The sequence below is a fragment of the Perognathus longimembris genome, chromosome 7 (assembly GCF_023159225.1).
Source record: "Perognathus longimembris pacificus isolate PPM17 chromosome 7, ASM2315922v1, whole genome shotgun sequence".
Taxonomy (NCBI): Eukaryota; Metazoa; Chordata; class Mammalia; order Rodentia; family Heteromyidae; genus Perognathus; species Perognathus longimembris.
In genome coordinates this window covers 82,648,210-82,668,161 of record NC_063167.1, presented here as the reverse complement: position 1 = coordinate 82,668,161, position 19,952 = coordinate 82,648,210, and the positions used below count along the sequence as shown (strand labels likewise).

Genomic DNA, 19,952 nt, shown 5'->3' with positions numbered 1-19,952 from the left:
GGGGATATATGAAAGTGTACACAAATATATTAACCATAATGTGATATTTGCAGGGGAGAATTCAAAGGATATAATTCCTTAGAAAAACTAACTCACAGTTCAAAATGAAAACTAGCAAATTGGTACTGAAAAGATGGGGATGAGGAAAAGGGGAGGGGTTTGAGGAATGAAGAGAGAAAGGGAGGAGAGAATGGTCATAATATTCAGTACCTATCCTATGAAATTAAGAAAATTGAGGGGCTGGGAATATGGCCTAGTGGCAAGAGTGCTTGCCTCCTACACATGAAGCTCTCGGTTCGATTCCCCAGCACCACATATATGGAAAACGGCCAGAAGGGGCGCTGTGGCTCAGGTGGCAGAGTGCTAGCCTTGAGTGGGAAGAAGCCAGGGATGGTGCTCCGGCCCTGAGTCCAAGGCCCAGGACTGGCCAAAAAAAAAAAAAAAAAAAGAAAGAAAGAAAATTGAGGGGGAGTTGTTGGGAGAGATAGGGGAGAATGATGGAATAGATGATATTGATCAAGCCACATTGTACTTATAAACTGATTTGTTGAATGGTAACCCATTCATACAACTACTTAAAGATAACAAGAATATAATTGTTAAATATCTTGAGATGAACTTATCATGAATTTAGAATAGGCCCCCAAATCTAATAACAAGTGTCTTTAAAAAAGAAACACAGGATGCTCAAAGGCACAGAAGAGAAAGCCATATGAAGACAGAGGCAGAAATGGGATTTATGCTGCCAGGAACCAAGAAATACCCTCAGACACCAGAAGCTAGAAAAGAGCAGGAAATATTTTTTTCCTAGTCTTCAGAAGGAATATATCCTGTAATCTCAGACTTCTAGCTTCTAGAACTATGACAGAATAAACCTTAGTTGATTTAAGTCACCCAGTTAGTTATAATTTGTTCTGGTGACATTAAATATTAATATGCCTTACTTGAAAAACATCAAGATATATATAAGCAGAGCCTAACAGAATGGTTCCTCTATTTGAATGTCACGATTTATGTTTAGAAGACAACCTCTATAACCTATCTGGATGGCTCAGTTGTATAACTCTTGGTCCCTTAATGATCCATCCCATCCTTTCAAGCAGGAGATAAACTGGCAAGGAATCTGGTCCCTGTATACAGAAACTGTCATAGTAATATTCATACTCCATAGCCTCCAGTTTCTGAGCTGCCAGCACACACAAAAGTTTGGAATGAAATGAAGCGTGTGCTTTTATTTCTTCTTATAAATCTTGTCAGGATGGGAACATTAGGAATGCCCAGTGCTCCAAAGTAAGCAGGATTTTATGTGAATTTCCATATATACATATATATATATATATACACACACACACATATATATGTTGCATTCATACATAAACATGTGAAGCTATGTACAAGTAGTCTGTGCTTCATGATAGGTTTTGTTTTGGCAATGCATACCCATATAGCCAATCATTCTAAAAGTTGGTGGCTTAGACAAACAAATGTATGTTATTCCCAACATCTGTGCATCAGGAATTTTAATGTGCCTTAGCAGAGTGGTTCTAGTTCAGGATCTCTTGTAAGGCTACAATTTAGATGTAAGCTATGGTACCACTCACCTGAAGGCCTGCAACATCTGCCCCCAGTTAGCTCTCTCATGAGTCAGTTGCATACCTCACTGGTGCTTTTCTGGAGGTCTCAGTACCTCTAGACATGGACATGAGTTCCTCCTCAGAACAAAGCAGTTGACTTTCACCAGAGTAATGTGTGTGTGTGTGTGTGTGTGTGTGTGTGTGTGTGTGTGTGTGTGTGTGTGTTTGCATGCCGGTATTGGGGCTTGAACTCAGAATCTAGGCATTACCTTTTCCCTTTTTCACTCAAGGCTGGCACGCTACTATTAGCTTTCCTTCCAGCTTTTTGCTGTTTAATTGGAGTTAAGAGCCTCATGGACTTTTCTGCCTGAATTGGCTTCATACTATGATCCTCAGATCTCAGCCGCGGAGTAGCTAGAATTACAGGCATGAACCACTGGTGCCCAGGTAAGGTATATTATTTGAGGAAGGAAGGAGTAAGAGAAAGGCAGAAGCAATTCCTTCTCTTGAAAGTGATATACTCCCACTTCCTCATTGGTACCATGCAGAATGGACTAGGCACAGTCACATAGCAGGAGGTGAGAATCATCAGAGAGCCAGTTTAGCTATCTTAGAGGTAGTCATCACAGTTATTCTCTCTATATTAAATCTAGTATTAACTCCTAGATCACCTTTTCCTGGACCATGTTTAATTTACTAATTCTTCTCCCTCCAAGAATGGCCTAACTTTGTTTTTTCAAATTCTTGGAGAACAAACAAGTTAAATTAGGCTGAGTGTGGTGATATGTGCCTGTAATCCCAGCATTCAGAAAGTTGAGGCAGGATTAAAAATTCAAGGCCAGCTAATCTAAAAAAGAAAAAAAGTTAAAAGTAAAGTAAAGTCACTGCAAATTGCTATTAGTCTTTGTACTGTCTGACAATGTGAAATAAAAATAGATAATGCTTTTAGAGAAAAGAAAATGTAGTTACTTTAATAATACAGCATTTCATATTAATGGTCTTGAGATAGGATTCTTTACTAGCTAATGAGTTTCTCCCAGCTGATATTTCTCATTATCAAAATAGATAGCAATGAAATATTCTCCTTAATATCATGAGATATGGCACCAAAATGAAATGCATTTAAAATTGTTGTCACACACTGACTTATAGAATTAAAAGACACTGGGTCAACAGGAGGCAGTTGTAAGCAATATGACTGCTGAACCTCTCCAGTGTTCAAAATGAATGATCCACAAAACTGTTGAGAGGACACTTTCAGAATATTCTATCCTATTGGGGGACACCCCTTTTGAAATGCATTAGGACACCCCTTTTATAAAGCTTTAAAATCAGATCACAACCCTCAAAAAACAACCACCATAAGTCAAAGTTAGCCACAGTAATACTGCAGTGTGTATGTGCCCTTCCTTTAATACTGAGACTGTAATTTTACACTATTGCCTAAGAGTGCTTCATTGTTTTCCTTCTATCAGTCATCAATTCTTCACAAATTTAAACATTTTAAAGGAAAGAAAAAACTCTACCTAGTATTCCTATTGGATGCCAAACTTTGTTTTTCCAAATTCAGAAATACAAAGTAGTTGGCAACATCTGCTGTCATTGGCTATTTTCATGATTTGTGTGGTACCTGGAAATTTATTTTAACTAGTAAGAGAGCACATTCACTTTATTTTTGCTCAGATATTGATTCCAAGAGCATAACAGCAGCACCTGTGATTCACTAATCAGGCAGTCAGTCTGCAGAAATATAGTAGAATGTCACGTGGTTGAGGATTAAACATTTTAACTAAATATAAAATTATAACTAAATATAAAATAATTGTTTTCTTTTTAAAAATAAATTTTATTGTAAAAGTGATATATGGAGGAGTTACAGTTACACAATTCAGGTAATGAGTACATTTCCTTTTAAACAGTGGCATCCCCTCCCCCATTCTCTCCTACCTTTTCCCCTTCCAATTTCCCTTCCCCCAAAATGATATAGTTCATTTCCAATATAGTTTCTAGTGGGTTTCACTGCTGAACTGCTTTACCCTTTGTCTTACCATTTCTGTGCTTCTCTTCCTCTCCCCAAATCATATAAATTTATATACAAGACAAAGGTTATGAAAATCTGAAACAGTGTCAGAAGGTAATAAATCAAAGAAAAAAAGGAAACAAAAGAAAAAATGAAACCTCTAAATGACTAAATTAATGCAACTTTACAAATGAATAAGGTTTTACATTTGCCATGAAACCTCACAAGTCTTATTTTCTGTCTCTGTAATAGTTTTAACTTGTTGACAATAACATGAGTTAGATTATTTGTCTCTAAAAATGTCAAACTGACCTTTTAATCCTTCCAATGCTTCAACTGAGCTCAAGGAAGCATCCGAGATTTTGCTGTTTCAAAGTCCACTCACTGGCCCAACCTTCCCTAACCTTCAAGCTTGCTCAGTTTCACTGAAAAGCAACAGACAGAGAGATAACTAAAGGCTTAATTTTCATCCTCATCATGGTAAGCAAACACATAATTTGCCTTGAAAGATGTGATTTACCTAACATTTGCATTCTGCAAAGTCAATTGGGATAGGAGAAAAAAGAGCATCTGCGCAACAATGATCTAACTTCTGGGTATAACTTAATGGCATTCTCTTCTAAGCTGGTACTCAAATGGACAGATATTTATGATTTGTTTTATTTATTTATTTTTGGTGCTGGGGATCAAACTCAGGGCTATCAACTCTACCACTTAAATCACACTCTCAACTCTTTTTTGTTGTAGTTTATTTTTCAGGTTAGGCCTTGTGCTCATTGTCAGACCACAATAACTCCTGCTTCCATCTCCATCTCTAGCTGAGATTACAGACATATGTCACCACACTGGACTCCACTTTAGTTTGCTATTAGATAGAATTTTGTTCTTTTGCCCAGGTTACTCTTGGTATATGCTCTTCCTAGCCTGTCCTCCTCAGTAAATGAGCCTTCACATTTAGCTCAATTAGGTATACTGAAATGTATTAGTCAAACTTCTACCTTTCTGCCCATTGAAGAGCCTTCTCTGGAAGATCAATTCACCCATCACAAAAAATACAATGATTGTGCATTGTTCTGTGTTGTTTCTACCCTTTTGTGTATTAGTACCTTTCCTACATCAAATGACTAAAACATCTGTCGTATTTTGTGTGTGTGTGGTGCTGGTACTGGAGCTTGAACTCAGCACCTGGGCCCTGTCTCTTATATTCTTCTCTCAGTACAGGGTCTTTTTTTTTTTCCTGAGCCATACCTCTACTTCTGGCTTTTTGCTGGTTAGTTGGAGATAAGAGTCTAATGGACATGCCTACATGAGCCAGCTTTGAACCAAAATCCTCAGATCTCAAACACCTGAGTAGCTAAGATTATAATCCAGCCTTTGTTTCTCTTGAGACCTCCTAAAAAATTCCCACCAGAAATTTCTCAAAGATTCTGTATGTGTGTATTCATTCAAATATATAGAAAAGTATGCATAATTTAGGAATGGCACCTTTCAGCATATCGTCTTTAAAGAAACATCTTTGATGAAAGAAATCATGAATACAATTTTAAAGTAGATCATAATGCTGCTATGTCTATACCTTCTTAGTCAACTTCACTTGCATTATCAATGCATGAGATCTGACAAGCAATAATAAATACAATGGGTTCAACCTGAAAGTCTCAAAACATTGCAGCCAACTAAACAAAAAGCCCTAGTCACCACACACTTCAAACTGCATTATTGGAAATGTAAGTAGTGAAAGTCTAGTATTAATTGAAAATGGAATCATACACTTGAAATAGCATCATCCTCTTGTAGTTTAAAGATTTGGTTCAGGATCACATTTGTTATTAAGTTCTGTTTGGATCTTGAGAAGTTTAAGTCTCCAGATCTTGTTTTATCATTGGCAAAATTCGGGCTATGGTAATTGCTCTTTAATCTAAATATACCTCCCTCTCCCCCTTCCCCCAAAAACCTACTGAAGCTACTAAATGATCTTAAAGATGCACCCAATAACTCACACATTACTGGAAACTATTGCTACAAGCCCAACACATTTTCTTTAGTTTGGCAGTGAATTATGGCATGCTTCTACAGATAAAAGCATGCTAGCTAAGAGGTAACCACTGTTTTTTCTACTTTAAACACTCTCTTTATGTTACTTTACTCCCTCGTAGTTTTTAACTCTGCTTTATGCATAATAAGCATTCTGTAATTAGTTTGCAAAAGATAACACATGGAACACAAATGCAAGTCTTAAACAACAGCTGATTTCAATTTAAAGGATTGAAGCACTCACATTAAACATAAGCTCTGATTTGGAAATGATTATAGCTTGTTAGCCAAGCAATATAGTCTTCATGTTTTACATCTTTACTTTCATCTTTCTTGTGGAGAAATTTTGAATTCATCTGTTCACATAAAGAACTTGGAATTCTTCATTCTTGTTCACCTTCCTTCAATACTCAAATGCATAAGAGAAATTATTACTGAAATCATAATGCTGTGAAACACCCCTGAAAATAACTTTCAACAACTTTACATATGTGAAAACATTGATGAAGTCCCAAATTTTGAATCGGTGTTTCCTATTTTAGTGCTTAAGAATGAAAATGAAAAATCCAGCACTGTGGCTCACACTTTTTATTTTAGCCTTTCAGATACAGAGGATTGAGATTTGAAGCCAACAAAGAAAGAAAAGTCCCCAAACTCCATTTCCAAAATAACTAGCAAAAGGCAGAACTTGAAGAGTGGCTCAGGTGGTAGAGTGCCACTCTGCCAAGTACAAGTCTGTCCTACAATGAATCAAGCAGCAATGTGTCCTACGAAACTTTCCTGAATCCACTTATCCTTGACTAATGCAAGATCCATGTTTGTGTGACTAAAAAGTAACTAGCAATGTCTTGGGTTTACCAGCACATTAAAAGTCCATACAAGCCTAGCCTTGGTTTCCTATAATCCTAGCTATTCAGGAGGCTGAAATCTCAGGATCAAGGTCCAAATCCAGCCATGGCAGGGAATTCCATGAGACACTTATATCCAATGAAGCACCAAAAAGCCAGAAGTAGAGCTGTGGCTTAAATGACAGAATACCAGCTGTTAGCACAAAGGCCCTCAGTTCGAGTCCCAAGATTAGCATCAAAAAATGAAGTCTATACAAACCTTAAAATGACCCAATAAGGAAGCTCCCTACTAAAAAATAGCAGTATCTCTAAAAGTAGTAGTTGCTCTCTTACAGGGTCAAGCAAGGACGAATATGGTGAATGCATTCTCATATGAGTCTCAAAGTGCTTCCTGTTCTGTGTCATGATTTCTCAGATATGGTCTAATGTGATGCTTCACCCAAGATATCTAAATATCTAAGTTCAAAACCAGAAGCAAGTAGAGTAAGCAGTATCAAAGCACACCTTCCTCTCATATGGAGACTACTTCACAGAATAGCTGACTCACACTTCCACTTAGAACCCTTGGTTCACACTTCATCCACATGATCAGATTCCATTCCAATTATACTTCTTCTAGTCGATGAAAAAGTGAGAGTTCTAAGAAGAGGACAATGTAAGGAGGGCAACAATAAAGTATATATCACAAAAGCTAAAGTGTCCTGAGTCTGAGTAGATCACAACTCAAAGAATATTTCAAAACTCAGGTGCCATGACAGCACAGATGTACATAGAAAACATACCAGGATGCACAGAGTTGCTATTGACCCATGAGCCAATTAAACCTAGATAGTGAGGGTCTCTACCAGCATTTAGTAACTTTTCACCCATGAGAAGTTCTTACCAGTGCCACTAGTTTCATAGCCCTAGAATGTTCTCTGAGGGATCAAAATAGGCTGGAATACCTTAGGTGATTTGTTTTGTGCAGATATTCTTTCACTTAGTCAAAGAAATGCTTACATGTCTAAATGTCCTTGGTCACTCACATTGAGATTTATTGCCAAGCAGGTGCCAAAGAACAGTAATGATGAGAGGAGTGATAAATGGGGCCCTGGAAGAAGAAACATAGAGATGGGTGCTGATGACAGTGGACTGACAAGTTACCACCCATTCACTTCCTAATCCTAATTCCCTGTCATCTCATTCAATCCAATTAGTCATTGTACACTAACCCCATGCCAACCTAAAATACCAATCACCTAGCATAGAGAAACAAATGGCTCTGCTCAGTAGAACATGACAGTTCCAATAAGACAGTAAGAGCAAATGAGGACAGTCTCATCACTGAACATTTGGTAGAAAGCAGAATGAAACCTCTCGGCAACAGCTTGTGCTATGGTTTTAAGCCTCTTCCTTTCACTTCTAAAGTAGAAAGCACCTATTTATTGACACAAGCTTCTCATATTGGTCTTCAGTGCAAAAAGTTGGCAGATTTCTTTAACCTTCCCATCTGGGGTTGTCTGCTCTGTTTTATTTGCTTGCATTTCTCTTTGGCTTTTTTGTCATGTGGTAAAAGCAAGTAGGAGACTTTCACCTTTTCTAGTTGACAATAATTCTAGCATAATCCACCCCTTTCCCCAGGGTAATCACTGTGCTCTTCTGTCCTATGTCAGCATGGACGCAGTGTCACAACCTGGTGACAGGTATTCGCAGGGGTTGTCTAATGGAAAGATGTCCTACCCTAACTATTTACTATTTATTTTCTTTATAGACTGGTAGGCAGACTCCCAGATGGTTGCCTAGGCCCCTTCCCTTTTCAGATAAGAAGTGCCCCTCACCCATAACAAAAAGGCTCATATATTAAAGAGTCTCTCGCTAGTGGTGCCATATAGGCTCTCCTTAACCCTACTTCCTGTTTGCCATTGTTGATATATTCTCTTCCATTTGGGGCCTTACAGTCTCCATCCTAGGCCTTCAGCATATATCTGTAGCCCCTAGCTGCATCAGCAGAACACCCTCTACCCAGACCTGAACTCCATCCTGCCCTTCATAGAGAAAAGAGAACTCACCCCAGGGCACCTGACGGTTTCTCTGGGTTCAGTGATGTTACAGCTCTCCAACCTGACCTAAACCCAGACATAAGTGCCCTGCCTTCTTGCTATCTTCAGTGACCAGCTGCACACGCAGAGTACCTCCGCCTCTAGTCCTGTGACTGTAAACAGATGCCCCATTTCTTCTTCTCCCGTGAAAGAGATTGCCTTGTTAACCTGCTGTAAGTGAATGTATCCATGTGGTCTTCTGGGATAGATGCTGTCAGCCCTGAGTAGGTCCTGCCACTAGTCCCAGAATCAACCAATCTGAGTGCCATGGTCTCTGAAGCTGTTAGCTAATGTCAACATCCTACACCATCTTAACTTGTTTATGTGAAGTATTTTTTTCTTTTTTTTTTTTTTCAAATTTTTATTATCAAACTGATGTACAGAGAGGTTACAGTTTCATACGTTAGGCATTGGATACATTTCTTGTACTGTTTGTTACCTTGTCCCTCATACCCCCCTCCCTCCCTTCCCTTTCCCTCCCCGCCCCCAGGTGTTCAGTTCACTTACACCAAACAGTTTTGCAAGTATTGCTTTTGTAGTTGTTTCTCTTTTTTGACCCTGTGTCTCTCAAATTTGGTATTCCCTTTGAATTTCCTACTTCCAATACCAGTAAACATGGTTTCCAATATACTCAGATAAGATTACAGAGATAGTGTAGGTACAACCACAGGAATGTGATACAAGAACATCATCAATAATAGAAGCTACAGATACACATAGGACCTTGAAGGTAGTTACAACTGTGATATAACAATTGTTTCCATAACATGGAGTTCATTTCACTTAGCATCATGTTATGTGTTCATAAGGGTATAGCTATTGGGCCTTGTGATGCACTGCTATGACTTGCCTAAACCTGTACTAATTATTCCCAATAAGGGAGACGATAGAGTCATGTTTCTTTGGGTCTGGCTAACTTCTATGTGAAGTATTTTTAATATATCTGACTAACACAAACCCAATCATAGTATCCTCCCACATTAACTAAGTGCAATGCTAAGTGGTTCCTATGTGCAGAGAAATGACAGTGGAGGACTTTCAGGGCTGGGCTATGCATGATGTTTCAGTCATGTTGTTGCTGGATTGCTCACACTGATAGAAAGGAGCCATCATACAATAAGGACACTCACCCAGCCTTATATACAGAGACACCCTCTGGAAAGGAACTCTTGCTTCACCAATCTAACTTGCAGCCATAGTATTTAGCTAACACTCCTGGGGAGAGCCTCAATCGAGACTTCAGATTGCTGTAGTCTATAATAACACCCACTGTCTCATGAAAGTTTTAAAGCCAAAAGATTTTGATGACACTGTTGCCCTGATATCTAACCTAGAGAAAAAGTGAGGCAAATGTTTACATTATTTTCAAGCCTTAAGACTGGAGAAGTGTGTTAGACAATGGTTGATATCAAATATGCAGTGTCTGTTTCATTGCTTTTAGCCACTGGGTGATTCCCAAAACAAATACAATGGCCAATATCTTCCTTTAAACACTCCTTTAAAACAAACATGGCTGGATATTGGTGGCTTACGCCTGTAATTCTAGCTACTCAGGAAGCTGAGATCTGAAGGTCATAGTTGAAAGACAGCCTGGGCACCAAAATCAATGAGACTTTTCTCTCCAATTAACCAGCCATAATCCAGCAGTGGAGCTGCAATCCTTCAACAAAAACAAACAAAAAGCCTTTAGGGACATTACTTAGGCCCAGAGTTCCAGGACTGGTGCACACACACACACACACACACACACACACACACACACACACACTATACATAATAAAACCTCCATGTTCAACTATGAATTCTAATTTTGGGGGGAAAAAAGTAAAACAAATTGACTTAAAATAAAACATAGACACTTATTTCAACACAAAAAGTGTAGCATTTGACAATAATGAGCTTAAACTGCAATGCTCATATATGATGGATCTGGCATAGCTACATCCACTGTCATCCCTTTCCCCCAACCAAATGTTTATAATGTCTTATTTCTAAATCTTCATGTTGTCCCAGTAAATCAAGGAAACAATGTAAAGCTTTAAGAATGTGTAGTCTTCTCCAGATGACATTAAAACTGTGTCTGTGAAAAAATCTCTCGTTTATTTGGACATCTTTCCATATCTGCACAGTTTAGTTCTCTTGTTTTGAAAAATGTAGTCCATCTGCTCAGCCAGGAAGGTGCATATATTCTTAACCAGTGCTCAGCACTGCCACCTCCTGGAAGCATAGTGTTTTTGTCATTGGAGTTGGTTTATGCAATGGACACTGCCCCCTACATAAGATAATGTATGAGACTACAATGTGGCTTAACTAACAATTGAGGAAATATAGTTTCCATTAATAGTTTATCTCAAAATCTTATGCTTTTGTAGCAATAGCTCAGTATGTGACATGGAACCAATAACATAGGCGTTCTACCACTTAAAACAAATGCAGGACAGTTGATCTCCTGATATGAAATAAGGTGGAAAAATAAGCCACATTATTTCTACATAAAAAGTTAAACTATATCAGAAAAAATATTCACTGTAGACATTTAAAAAGAAAATGTGAACACGTTTATGCTGCCCACTCTTGAAAATTTAAAAAAAATTAAACTAACAAAAATTATCCTAAATAATTTATAACCTCTATGTCACATTTTATCTCCTTTATACTAAGTATAAACTCTGGATATTGTGGCTCACTTTCTTGCCAAATGCATATCTGACTCATGTATCTAACCTTACCTCCTTCATTGACTTCTTATACATACAATTCTGATTAAATTTATAATTTACTTACGTTTACTCTTATCAGACTGCACGCTTGAAGGCAAGCAGTCATCAAGTGTTTACCCTAACATTATTTGTTTGAAAAAAAATGAGACTTCCTTTTATAGATTCTAAGACAATTCCTGGAATGTGGTAGATGGGGGGGGGGGGTAATTTTTAATTGCATTCGTGTTAGACAGAGAAATTTTTAAATCATCTTCACAACTGAGATGACTAGTTCCCTGACCTCTAACTGGGACATACTCTCTCTTTTCTTCCTGTACACATATAGGGAGTAAATGTTAAAATCCATGTTTCTGGAAAGCAAAATGTTGGCAACTCAACTCTACTAAACATTTCCAGCTCCATTATCCTTTCAACCCATCAAAAATGTCCCACTGTTTTGGCATAATTCCTTCTCAGTCATCCCATCCAGAACACATAAACATCTCAACCTTAAAGAAAGAAAAGTAATACAAGGTTGGATACTCTTTATATTCAATTTCATTTTTAATTACTTAGCCATAATTATAAAAATCTTTCATGCTATTCATAGTAAAAATGATCCTATGAAGTGAGAAAATATAACTACTGTTTCCCAGAGATCAGTAACTACTCGCAAAATACAAGTGAACAATTGAGGGTGCAAATTCCGTAGCACAAATGCCCACTTCAACCTCCTTCCTCACTCCATCTTGTTCACCCTGGAATCTCCTTCACTTGCCTTGACTTGAGAGGTCAGTTCCATCCCCCAAACACTGAAATATAGAATTACAAAAAGTCACTCTTCAGATGTAGCACTTCCTTGAACTCCTCAATGTCCATTGGCTTCAACTGACAGGCTGCTTATCATAAGAATAAGGAGAGGGTAGTGTGCGGAGGGGTTCACATAAAGCCAGCTTAGGAACCATATGCAAATGAAACAACCTGAGGTATAGCCTGTCTGTTCCTCTCATTCCCCTAACTAACAGCACATCTGTCAAAGCTGCCTGACCATCTTTCCTCTGCCAGTCAACATCACCACCCATGCCCTACTTTTTCCCCTGCCCCTCATAGAATCTCCACTTTGCCATCCTGTGAGCAGCAGATACCCCAGGTATTTCATGACATTATTTTGCTATTCACCACCCTGAGCTGCTCATTTAATTTTAGCATTATGCATGGGAAGAATTGTCCATTTGTATTCTAAAAAAAAGAAAAAGAAAAAACAAAAAACAAGAGAGGCCACTAGACCTGCTCACGTGTTCGAAAACTTATTTCCAATAACTGTGTGAACTGTCTGCTTTGATGGATTTTTGGAGCTGTAATCTTTGAAATGGAAAATGTCATAAAGAGACCAAATCCTAGGACTGAATTATTCCAGATTTTTAAGTCATCTAAATGGTGTATTTCTTGTTTAATATTTATGACAAACAACAGGTACTGTTATATTAAAAATATATATCAGGTGACAAGAATTCAGTCTTTACAAAAATTAAAGGAAATTTGTGTTTATCCTAGCTAGCCTTCTACTTTCTCCTCTTCATATCCCACCTCATCTTGGAAAACACTGAGTTGTAAAGAAGGAATACATTTTTATTGTTATTATAAAGGTGATATACAGACTTCCAGGAAGACAGCGGAGGAGCAGCAGTGCCCTAGCTAAGCTCCCTCTGACATCCCAGTTTTACCACTCCAGAGAAACTTTACTTATAGAAAGACAGCCCAAGTAAGTTATAACAGTATAGGGATTCTGGCCAGAAAGGAAAAATTGACCGTTCTGGCCTGAAAACACCGATTTGAGCTCTGGGCAGCATCCCACCACCATGCCAGTGCCAGCACCCAGCACTCCGCCCACACAGTGGGGACCAGGAAGAAATCCTCCAGACAGTGGCAGACAGGCGCGGATCACAGAATGAGCACAGACAGGCCAAAATTGCAGAGAAAGCATGAGTACCCCACAAAAGACATTCTCACTCGTGCCCACAGAGCAGCACTTAGAAGGTAGCCCTTCCCCCACCACCAGAGTGAAGTGCCATCTTTGACTCTGGCATAGACCGGGTCAGAGCAGACTGGAAATAAAGCAGGCCAGGGGAAAGCTCAGACAAAGGGCCCATCTTTGAAAAGGGCAAGAGTAGCTGAACAGTGAGAGCCAGCTCCACCCAGGAGAAGGACGCTAAGCCCACATGGGAGGACCTCCGCCCCCCCGTTGTGACTCACAGACTTAGGTAAACTCAGCCAAAGGTGCCCCACCCAGTGTTGCTCTGCCCTGCCCCACCAAGCTGTGGCCACAGATTCTCCAGCAGCCAGAATTTCTAAAATCAAACCAAAAGTGGTGAGCAGCTACTGGCAGCACGGAACAAATAGACGAGAGAATAAATGGTTCTGAGACAGATAAACAGCCCCTTTACATAGGATGCCCAATTCCTAACAGCAAAGTGAACTGAATTCCACAGTCAGCTTCACCCAGGAGAAAGTTGCCCCACCCAACAGGGAGGAACCTCCCCCATGGCAAGCAGCTCTCAGCCAGGTAAACCAGGCCAGAGGCACCCCGCCCTATTGAGTCCTCCCCACAGTCAGAGGCAGGCTTTAAAGGCAGAGGCCCACAGCATACAGGAGGAGCCACGGTTCTGGAGACTGTTCAGCATCCCCCAACTACAGAAGACACCCAAGTCCTACCTACAAGGTGTGCAAACCACAGAGCCCCAGGATTTAACTAATAGGGGAGGAAGGTCAGAGCAGATTCACCGCCACCAAGCTGAAAGCAAATCAAACCAGCCAAGCATCAGGAAAGTAGATTGTAGACCATCCCAAGGAAATCAGAGACTGGAAAGAGCCCACCTAAACAAGGAAAACTCCATTTAAAATTTTTTTTAACATTTTTTTTTATTTTTCATTTTTAGGTTGTCATTTGTTTTTTAGGATTTTTGAGTTGTTTTGGGTTTTTTGTTACATATTTTTGTGTGTTTGTTTTGCTGTATTTTTCTTTGTTTCTCTTTTCACGTTTTCTTTCTTTAAAATTACTTTCCTTTGACTAATAACTTTAGTCTTTTCTGTTTACTCTGCATTGTCTATCATTTTAACCTTGTTTTTTCTACTGATTCTACACTTCTCTACTTTTCCACTTCACTGAAACTAAACCAAAATCATCATCCCCCATTCATTTTACTCCATTCTCTTCACTAAACCTAACTTACCTTCCTAAATTTACTTCCAGGACCTCCAGAATCCACTGCACTCTGGTTATCGGATAAAGAGGATCCCTGTTCAATCAGAGTGAGTCAAAGAAAATCCCACCAATCCAAAAAGAACTAAATATAAGAACAAAAATTGCTCATAGGGATATAATGGTAAATAAGTAACTACTAAATACAGGACTTAGAGTTGGTTGTTATATCTAAATTGTATTCTTTGGGGACACCAAAACTGCTTTAATATACAAAAAAGAGAGGGAAGGTATATGTATATACTTGTGAACTTCTAAGATTTATACAACAGTGCTTGGTAAGGTCTGCTTTGGGTCTAAAACAGGGCTCACAGATGCTTGTAGATTGGCATTTCCACTCCAAATGGACAGAAGAAGCACAGGAAACATGGCAAGCCAGTGAATGTCATCTCCCACTCAAAATATGCAGGAAACAGAGCAGTCAAAGACCTAGAAAAGAACCCACAAAATGCTCTACAAAGTCTATTGATAAAAATGTTAAATGAAAAGTTTGAATCTCTTCAGACAAATATTCTAGAGCATGAGGAGGTAAACCAAAACTTAATAGAGGATTTCATGGCTTCCACAAATAGAAAGATAAGTGAACTTCAAGAGTCCAGTAAAAAGTCCAATGAAAACATAGCTACCCAGGTAAAATATTTGAGAGACAGCACTCAGAACCAAATTAATGAAGTAATGAAGTCCATACAGGACCTAAAAGAACATTATAGCAAAGACATAGAAGCCATTTAGAAAGACCAGTCAGAAGGAAAGGAGATTCAAAATCAAGTAGCTAACCTACAGAGCAGACTAGATGAAGCAGAGGATCAAATCTCAGGAACTTAAGATTCCCTAGAATCAATGGAAAAAGAACAAAAAACAATGAAAACCAATCCAATCAGCAAAACATATCGCTTCAGGAGCTCCAAGATACAGTCAGGAAGCTCAATTTAAGGCTAATAAGTATTGAGTAAAGTCTAGAGAAAAAAGTTAATGGAATAGGTAACTTATTTCACAGAATATTAGCTGAGACCTTCCCAAATATCCAGAAAGATAGGCCTATCCAGATACAAGAGGCATTCAGAACCCCAAACCAACCACAGCAGAATAGGATATCCCGACACATTGTGATCAAAACAGGATCAATAGAGTCCAAGGAAAGAATCCTTAAAGCTGCTAGGGAAAAGAAAGTAATCACATATAAAGGAAAACCAATCAGAATTAACCCAGACTTCTCAGCAGAGACCATAAAAGAAGGAGAGCCTGGAATGAGGCATGCAACACCCTAAAGAAAAATAACTATCAACCAAGAATACTGTACCCTGTTAAACACTCATACATAGCTGAAGATCAAATAAAAGTCTTCCACAGTAAGGAAACACTAAAACAATATATTTCCAATAAACCAGCTTTAAAGAAAATCCTCAAGTAAGTACTAAACATGGAAAATAATCAAGATCACAATACAGACAAAGAAATGAACCCTAAATAGAAAACCAGAATATTAGACCAAGAATTGGGAAGACACAGCTTTTAACAAGAAAGCTATAATGAAAAGAACAAACAATCATCTCTCAACCCTAACACTCAACATTAATGGACTTAATTCTCCAATTAAATGACATAGGCTCATAAGTTGCATCAAAAATCAAGATCCATCTTTCTGCTGCCTCCAAGAGACACATCTATCCAGCAAACACAAACATCTCCTAAAAGTGAAAGGCTGGAATAAAATCTACCAAGCAAATGGCCCTCATAAGCAGGCTGGCGTTGCAATCCTAGTACCAGATAAAATTGACTTCAAATTAAAAAATGGTAAGAAGAGACAAAGAAGGTTACTACATACTAAGAAAAGGATCTCTCCTACAGGAGGATATAACCATCCTAAATATCTACACACCAAATATGGGAGCACCCAACTTCATCAAACAAACACTACTGACTCTAAAAACACTCATAGACCCAAACAACTGCATAGACCAACCAGACTTAACCAACATCTACAGAATATTCCATCCAGCAACACCAGAATGCACATTCTTTTCAGCAGCACATGGAACATTCTCCAATATAAGTCACATCTTAGTGCACAAAGAAAATCTCTACAAATTCAGAAGTATTGAAATCATTCCCAGCATTCTCTCAGACCACAATGGAAGAAAATTAGAGCTCAACTCAAATAGCCACCGCAAAAAACCCTACAGTTCATGGACACTAAACAACACATTGCTGAACCATCAGTGGGTCATTGAAGAGATTAGAATAGAAACTCAAATGTTTATGGAATTAAACCAAGATGAGAACACAAAGTACCAGTTCCTTAGGGACACAGCAAAGGGATTACTCAGAGAAAAATTTATATCTCCGTTTGCCTACACCAACAAACTGGATAAACGACAATTCAACAACTTAAAGAAGCACCTTAATCGCCTCAAAAGAGAACAACAAGCCAAACCCCAAACCAATAGAGGGAAGCAAATAATGAAAATCAAATCAGAATTAAATGACTTAGACTCAAAAAAAAAACAAAAAAACATCGAAAGGATCAACAAAATGAAGAGTTGGTTCTTTGAAAAAATTAACAAGATAGACAGACCCCCTAGCAAAAATGACCGAAAAACGAAGGCAGCACACCCAAATAAACAAGATCAGAGATGAAACAAGTAACATCATCACAGAAACAACCAAGATTCAGAACACAATAAGGGACTATTTTGCAAGCCTTTACACCAACAAATTCGAGAACCTGGAAGAAATGGATGATTTCCTAGCAAAAATTGATATCACCAAACTCAACCATGAAGATTTAAACCTTCTAAACAGACCCATATTGAGCATTGAAATAGAAACTGCAATAAGAGATGTCCCATCCAAGAAAAATCCTAGGTCCAGACGAAATCACAGCACAATTCTACAAGGCCTTCAAAACAGAACTCACACCAATATTTCTCAAACTCTTCTATGAAATTAGAAGAGACAGTTCGCTTCCAAACACATTCTATGATGCTAGTATAACCCTTATCCCAAAACCAGGCAGGGACTCATCAAGGAAAGAGAGCTATAGACCAATTTTTCCGATGAACATTAATGCAAAAATTCTCAACAAAATTCTGGCCAATCGACTTCAACGGGTCATCAAAAAATCATACACCATGATCAAACTGGATTTATCCCAGGGATGCAAAGTTGGTTCAATATATGCAAGTCAATTAATGTAATCCACCACATCAATTGGAGCAAGGTAAAGAATCACATGGTTATATCCCTAGATGCAGAAAAGGCATTCGATAAAATCCAGCAACGATTTATGATAAAAGCCCTGGACAATCTGGCATTCCAGGGAACATTCCTGAATATACTAAAGGCAGTCTATGATAAACCAACAAGAATAATTGTAAATGGTGAAAAGCTAAAGCCATTCACTTTAAAATCAGGAACAATACAGGGATGTCTGCTCTCCTCTCCTCTTCAACTTAGTACTAGAATTCCTAGCCAGAGCAATTAGGCAAGAAGAAAACATAAAGGGGATCCAAATAGGAAAAGATGAAGTTAAACTTTCTCTCTTCACAGATAACATGATCCCATACCTAAAGAGCCCCACAGATTCTATTCCCAAGCTGCTAGAGCTGATGCAAAACTTTGGCAAAGTAGCAGGATATAAAATAAACCCTCAAATATCAATGGCTTTTCTTTATGCCAATGACCTGAAGACCGAGCTGAAATGAGTAAAGCAACTCCTTTTGCAATAGCCTCAAAAAGAACATAAAATACCTAGGCATAACCTTAACCAAAGAAGGGAAAGACCTCTTTGATGAGCACTTTAAAAACATGAAAAACGAAATTAAGTCAGAACTAAGGAAATGGAGAAACCTCCCATGCTCCTCGATTGGGAGGGTTAGTATTGTCAAAATGGCAATATTGCCAAAGGCTATCTACAAATTCAATGTAATACCCATTAATATCCGTTTTTTAATGAAATAGAGGAAACAATCCAGAAATTCATATAGAACAATAAAAGACCACGAATAGCAAAAAACAGCCCTAAGCAGAAAGAACAGTGGTGGAAGAATTACAATACCAAATTTCAAGTTGTACTACAAAGCTATAGTAATCAAAACAGCTTGTTATTGGCACTGGAACACGCCTGAAGACCAATGGACCAGAACTGAAGACCCGGAAATGAACCCACAGAACTATGCCTACTTAATCTTTGATAAAGGAGCTAAAAAAAAAATAGAATGGAAGAAAGATAGCCTCTTTAACAAATGGTGCTGGCAAAACTGGCTCAACACCTGCAACAAACTAAAACTAGGTCCTCATATATCACCCTTCACCAAAATCAATTCCAAATGGATCAAAGACCTCAAAATAAAAACAGATAGCCTGAAAACACTACAAGAAAGAGAGGAGAAACACTTGGGCTCCTTGGCACAGGTCGAACTTCCTTCATAAAGGCCCAGAATTGCAACAATCAATGAAGTTGGACAAATGGGACTGCATCAAACTGCAGAGCTTCTGTAGGGCAAAGGACATAGCTTGCAAGATAAACAATAAGCCCACAGTTTGGAAAAAGATCTTTACTGGCCATACAATGGACAAAGGCCTCATATCTAAAATATATGCAGAACTAAACAAATTACATTCCTCAAAAACAAAACTTCAAAGAACCAACAGTCCCCTCGACAAGTGGGCTAAAAACTTAAAAAGAGACTTCTCTGAAGAGGAAATGAGCATGGCCAAGAGACACATAAAAAAGTGCTCTACATCACTTGCCATAAAAGTAATGCAAATCCAAACAACATTGAGATTACACCTTACCCCAGTAAGAATGTCCATTATCAGGAAAACTAACAACAGTAAATGCTGGAGAGGTTGCAGCCAAAAGGGAACCCTACTACATTGGTGGAATGTAAACTTGTTCAACCACTCTGGAAAACAGTATGGAGATTCCACAGAAGGCTAAACATAGAGCTCCCCTATGACCCAGCAGCCCCACTTTTGGGCATCTACCCAAAAGATTACAAACAAGAACACACTAAAGCCACCAACACAACAATGTTCATTGCAGCACAATTTGTCATTGCCAAAATATGGAATCAACCCAGATGCCCCTCAGTAGACAAATGGATCAGGAAAATATGGTACATATATGCAATGGAATTTTATGCCTCTATCAGAAAGAATGACATTGCCCCAATCATAAAAAAATAGAAGGACTTGGAAAAAATTATGCTAAGTAAAGTGAGCCAGACCCAAAGAAACATGGACTCTATCGTTTCCCTCATAGGGAATAATTAGCATAGGTTTAGGCTAGTCACAACAAAGGACCACAAGAGCCCAATAGCTATTTCCTTATTAAAACATAAGATGATGCCAAGTGAAATGAACTCCATGTTATGGAAACTAGTGTTATATAACTGTTGTAATTACTTTCAACATGCCATGTGAAACCGTAGCTATT

At 38.5% G+C, this 19,952-nt stretch overlaps 1 pseudogene; it reads right to left on the bottom strand.

Annotated features, from left to right (window-relative positions):
* LOC125355753 overlaps nucleotides 1-19,952 on the bottom strand; it is a 119,121-nt pseudogene that overhangs the window by 4,192 nt on the left and 94,977 nt on the right.